Genomic DNA, 6,658 nt, shown 5'->3' on the forward strand with positions numbered 1-6,658 from the left:
CATACCTGACTGTCAACCTTCAATACTAGTCCCAAATGAACTTCTCGTCTTTTCGGATTACTTATCTACAATGAACATATATAGCAATATAGTATTAGCAACCAAACGTCACAATTCAATTATTTAAATTCACCAAACTAGTGGTTAAGTAATAAGCCTTAATTACACCAATTATTTGGCTAGGGTTTGTTCTTTCTCAATGATTGATGATGAAAATGAGTTTTTGAACTCATATACATGTATATACACATATTCCTGTCCATAATATAATAAGAAATGACCAAAATGACTTTAAAATTTAAATAATATCAAATCTGTCCTTTGGTAGACTGTTTTGTTAAGCTAAAGTAGATCGACCATAACTCTTTGATCCGATATCGAATTTGGGTGAAATTGGTATCGTTGGAAGGATAATTCAAAGGGCTTTCATTTCATATAAAGTAGGCCACCCAGTTCATCCTGTACAAGGAGTTATGGTCATTTGAAGTTTACCCTAAAAATCTATTTTGATAGGCTGAAGTAAAACGAGTATAACGCCTTACTCAGACGTTGGATTTGGATGAAACCAATTGCATTGGAAAGAAGACTCAAAGATATTTATTTTCATAGGTCGAAGCTCTCCCAGTTCATTATATTAAGGGAGTTATGATCGTTTGAAGTTGACCCAAAAATTCGGTTAGCCTCAGTAGTTTGTGTGCAGGAACATTTACTATTCCCAAATATCCCGGCCACCATTTTATAGTTTCGAACATGATCGATTATAGCCGAAACCTATTCATTTTTGGAAATCTTTATATCGTTGCAAATCTAATTCAATAACGTTCACATGGAACCATCAATGGGCAAATTCTGGTATAAATAAAATAAAATAAAATTAATTCCATATAAATAAGACCAATACACGTACTTGAATACGCCAATACACGTACTTGAATACAAGGTGTTACACTAAAGAAGCCCTTTAAACAGAAAGCTGATACTCTTTCTGAAGAAGAATAAAATAGATATAATGGGGTGCGTAGAAACTAAGGTAAAAGAATGGAATGCAAAAAGAATCCTATCAAAAATAGTTAGTGATTGGAAGCATTGTTGTAATTACACTGCTGAAGCACCAATTGGGAGAGTGTGGCTATTATGGAAAACTGATATTGCAATCCAAGTTTTGGATATGGACAGTCAATTCATACATTGTAAGGTGGAAGACAACCAGCAACAAGTAGTTATCTTCTTCACAGTTGTGTATGCATGGAATGAACAAAGCAAGAGGTAGAGTCTATGGAGTGAATTAGAACAAGTGGGCTCACAGATATAATCCAGTTGGATCATAAGTGGTGATTTCAACAATGTGTTAACAGTTGATGATAGGTTGGGGGCACCAGTAACAGCGGTTGAAGTACAAGTATTCAGGGAATTGATAGACAAACTATAACTCACTCCATTGATGAACATAGGTGGTCAGTACACTTAGTGCAACAAGCGCCAAGATAATAGTATGGTATATAGCAAAATTGATTGGGCACTAGGTAATTTTAATTGGCTACTGCATTATGGGCATATTGAGGCTAAATATCTTAATCCAGGTGTATCTGATCATGCCCTAATTGTCATTCAGATAAACATAAGCACTCAGCAATATAACCAACATCCTAAGCCATTCAAACTGTTTAGTAGTGTCATGAAACATCAGGAGTTTGGAGGCCTGGTAAAAAAAACATGGAAGCAGCCAGTAGAGGGAAATTGGATGTACAAGGTATGGCAAAATCTGAATAGATTGAAGAGTGAATTGAAGGGGCTGAACACTTACATGGCAAGTTACCAACAGAGACTGCAACAAGCTAGAGTGGAGCTGGAAGCAATACAAACAAGGTTGGCTTCCCAACCTTTGAATCAGCAGCTTATGTCACTGGAAAACAAATATTGATGGAGATAGAAAAATAGAGTACAGTGGGGGAATAAGTTTTGAGATAAAAATCTAGAGCTCAGTGGATTCAGTGTGGAGATGCTAACTCCAGATACTTCCATGCCTAAATGAAGATGAGAATTAGCCACAATACTATAAATTCAGTCTACACAAGCACTAATACTAAGCTCATTGATCCAATACTTGTTAAGAGGAAATTCATTGACTTCTTCACCAGTCTGATGGCTGAAGCAGGCCCTATACACAAATGTCCTGATGCTGAGATAATTAAGAAAGGTAATTGCTTAAACCATGATCTGCAAACACAACTTATAAAGAAAGTCACAAAGGCAGAAATATTGGAAGCCATTAAAAGCATACCACAGGATAAAGCACCAGGAGTAGATGTCTTTCCAATTGAGTTCTTTACACAATAATGGGATGCATTTAAAGAAGATATATATGAGGTAGTGCTGAGTTTCTTTAGAACTGAGAAATGCTAAAAGCTTAGAATAGCACAGCTATAACCTTGGTACCAAAGACACAAGGGCATACACAGGTAAAAGACTTCAGACCCATTGCTTGTTGCACAATATTGTATAAAATTGTGACCAAAATACTGACAGGAAGGCTGAAGTTGGTTATTAGGGACCTAGTTGGTGGCCCACAATCTGCTTTCATTATAGGAAGGTGTATTACTGATAATATTTTTTTTACCCATGAATTGCTTAAAGGGTATACAAGAAAAGGGATGAGTGCAAGGTATGTGCTGAAGGTGGATATATGGAAAGCATATGGCACACTAGATTGGGATTTCCTGAGGAGTATGTTACTGAACCTGGGATTTCCTCACAAGTTTATTGTGTGGATCATGGAATGCATTACCACATTCATATATTCACTAACACTAAATGGTGGCTTAACAAAAACTTTTGAAGGGAAAAGGGGAATTAGACAAGGAGATCCAATGTCCCCTTACTTGTTTTGTATAGCTATGGAATATCTTTAAAGAGAATTTGATCACCTGGCACAAAAAAAGGACTTCCAATTCCACCCAAGATGCAAACAACAGAGAGTTATTCATGTGTGTTTTGTTGATGACCTCCTCATGTTTTGCAGGGCTAATATAAAGTTTGTAAAGCTACTATATGCAATATTTTTGAAGTTTTTAGAAGCATCAAGCCTACAAGCAAATGCAGATAAAAGCTCTATCTATATAACAGGGGTGTCTGAGAGAGTAAAGGATGAGATTATATAACATCTAAGCTTCCGGGAAGGACACTTCCCATTCAAATATTTAGGGGTTCCCCTTGCAGCTAAGAAGTTATCTATAGGTTAATGTTGGCCTTTGGTGGAGAAAATAACAGCTAGAATCAACTGTTGGACATTCAAGTTATTGTCTTATACAGGTCGAGTCCAATTGATAAAATCGGTATTGTTTGGTGTTCAATCATATTGGTCACAAATCTTTATGCTCCCTAAGAAAGTAATGAAGATGATCATGCACTCTGTAGATCATTCCTCTAGACAGGTATAGTAGTGATGTCCAAAAAAGCCCTTATTGCTTGGGACAAGGAGTGTTTACCTGAGGCTACAGGTGGCCTTAACATCATAGACCTGGAACTATGGAACAAAGCTGCAATTACAAAACACTTATGGGCCATAGCAATGAATAAAGATTAAATGTGGATTAAATGGATACACAGTGTACATCAAGAATAAAGAATTGGATTCCCTCATAATACCCAAGAATGCAGCCTGTTTTTTTAGGAAGATTTTGGCCACTAGGGAGCTTGTTCTTAGACTACAAAGAATTCAAGGTGATCTCATGAGTAGGCTACAGCAACTCCAGCACTTTGATGTTTTTAGCATTTAGAGAATGTATAAGCAAATGAGGCCACAATACCCAAGAGTTCCCTGGAAGAATATGATACTTCAGCCTCAACTACATCCCAGGTACAAATTTACACTTTGGTTAGCATCCCGTGAAAGACTAGCTACTGTGGATAGGCTAATGAAGATGGGCATCCAAGTACCTAAAACTTATGTATTTTGTGGGCTTGATGATGAAGTATTTGAGCACTTATTCTTTAGCTGCCAATATGTGAAAGTTATATGGACAAGACTGCTGGTATGGATGGGTCATCAACAAAGTATTGGCACATAGAAAGAAGAAGTACAATGGTTTTGTAAAGGACCAAGAAGGAAGACAGGGCATTGGGAAATTGGCAATTGTGTCTTTGGAATAATGGTCTACTTGATTTGGCAAGAAAGGAACAACATCAAATTTCAACAAGCTACCACTTGTACAGATAGATTATACAAGGAGGTGGCACGACACATACACATGAAGAGCAGGAAGACCAGAGCATGGCATGGAATAATACAAATGTTGCAGCACTACCCTTAGAACAATACAAATGGAACAATACAAATGTTGCAGCACTACCCTTTAAACCCAGTGGATATGGGCATGTTGATGAAGTTCATCATATGATTTAATTAAAATATTCCTATATGATATGTACTTTTCCCAAGTGAGACATGTTCATTATGTTTCTAGTCCTTTTTTTAAGGGTAACTTACATAAATCCCTGAATCTTTAAGTGATATTACATAAAATTTTGACTATTTTGTTAATTACATCTTATTTCGATTTCTTGAAATAATGATACATATGGTATACGATGATACATATAAAAAGTGATACATTTGAAACAGATTAGATCTTTATTTTAGAAAGTAACAGATTCTCTTTTATTCTATGGAGCAAATCACGCACAATCTGTTACAAGCTGAAAATCCTCAATTCCCTTCGACCAAATTTCAAATTTAAAGCAAACCATATTATTAATACGTGATTCATTGAAAACACATATTAGAAAAAACAACGAAAAAATTGAATTTCTTGAGAAGTTCAAAAGATATGCGTACCAAGAACTTCAACTCCACCAAATAGTAATTTCGTTCAACTTCAAGATTGTTCCACCTATTGATTGGTCTTCAATAGTTGTCCGTTGATTTAATTTTGTATGAGAGAATTCAAAGTGATTTAAATTATTCTTTTTAAATTTGTTGCAGTAAGATGTCGTTAAAGCTAGCGTCTTCAAGGTTGAAATTGTTGAAGAACAAGAAAGAAGTGCAAATGAAACAAATGAAAAGAGAACTGGCCTAGTTACTCGATTTTGGTCAGGACCAAACATCAAGAATTCACGTGGAGCACGTTGTGAAGAAGAGAAGGAGAAGAAGAAGAATTATTATTTGAATACGTGATACATCTGAAATCTTAGATATTATTTGACGGTGGAAGATTACTATATGATACATCTGAAATTTGCTTGATACATTTGATTGTATTTCTATGACTTTTTTTTTTTCAAATTAGATACTCAATATATATGATACATTTAGCATACTTGACACATAAGTTGAAGTTTGAAATTTTCGATTCATATTTAAAGAGTGTGAGTTCGAAATTTATATGATTCATATTAAATGTTTATGAAAGTTTTGTATATATTGTCTGCATTAGTTTTAAGGGGTTATCTGTTATATTAGTGATACATTATTATAGTTGAAATAAATGTGCTGAGAAAAACATAATTTAAAAGATGATTCATTTATTCATATGTTAAATGTATCACCCATTTATAAATGAACCAAAAAATATAATAGACATAGAAACATGTAGGACATATGTATCACCAATAATCTGACCACAATTATATCACTCATACATTATCAATGAAATATATAACCAATAGTGTAACAGCAAAATGTATCACTCATACACTGTCAACAAATGTATCACCCATATGCTGATAACAAAAGTATCATTTATATGCATCACTGTTACACTATGAAAATGTATCTAGAAAATTAATATTTTTATATATGTATCAAGTGAATTAACAAAATCCATGCACAACTTGTACTTTGAATCGCGTGAAAAACACATATAACGCATAAAATTAGTGATGAACATAAAGAAAAAGACGATGATGCCATTTTTTCAACCTTTAGATTGTTGGTTTATATATGTATATAATTCTCTATGAGCTTAATTTTTATACGTAGCGTAATGAAATGATTAACAATCTAGTCATTTAAAAAATGTAAATAATTTTTCATATTTTGTAAAACAGGAATATGCATAATATAAAAGGAATACAATCTGCTATAGTAGGTAAATTTTATGATGACACTGCAAAAATTCTTTTTATTTACTATTCCCTTCGTTTAAAAAAGAATGACCTACTTTCTTTTTTAGTTCGTTTAAAAAAGAATGATCTTTTTCCTTTTTGGTAATACATTAATTTCAACTTTCCACATAACATGGTTGGGACCACAAGATTAAAGGAAACTTTGGTACATTTGACACAACTTTAATTGAAAGCCATAAGATTCAAAAGTCTTCTTTATTTTCTTAAACTTTGTGTCAAGTTAAAGTAGATCATTCTTTTTTAAACGGAGGGAGTAATTGTTATAAAATATAAAAAAAATATTTTAATTGATAATAATTAGGGAGAGATTTTAGGGAAGGAAATCTTTGAAAAAAAATAGATTGCATGAGTTAATGGTGGAGTAAAAATAGGATGTGGGGTTTTGTTGATATGCATCAAGAGTAAAGTTGAAAATCAAAATTTTATGTAAATTTTAAAAAGGTAAGGGATATTGGGTAATATAGTCTCTTAAATTTGAAATTTATGTAATTTATTCTTTTTTTAATGTGGTTCTGGTTTGTACCTTTAATATTAC

At 33.6% G+C, this 6,658-nt stretch overlaps 1 long non-coding RNA gene across 1 annotated transcript; it reads right to left on the reverse strand.

The window, feature by feature from the left end:
• Positions 1 to 855: 855 nt before the first annotated feature.
• LOC124898137 lies at positions 856 to 5,303 on the reverse strand. Its single transcript, XR_007054898.1, has 2 exons — positions 4,835 to 5,303; positions 856 to 2,217 (listed from the first exon to the last, which is right to left on the reverse strand). It is a non-coding gene; the product is annotated as an uncharacterized LOC124898137 (long non-coding RNA).
• Between the last annotated feature and the right edge of the window lie 1,355 nt (positions 5,304 to 6,658).

The sequence above is a fragment of the Capsicum annuum genome, chromosome 4, assembly GCF_002878395.1.
Source record: "Capsicum annuum cultivar UCD-10X-F1 chromosome 4, UCD10Xv1.1, whole genome shotgun sequence".
Classification (NCBI taxonomy): Eukaryota; Viridiplantae; Streptophyta; class Magnoliopsida; order Solanales; family Solanaceae; genus Capsicum; species Capsicum annuum.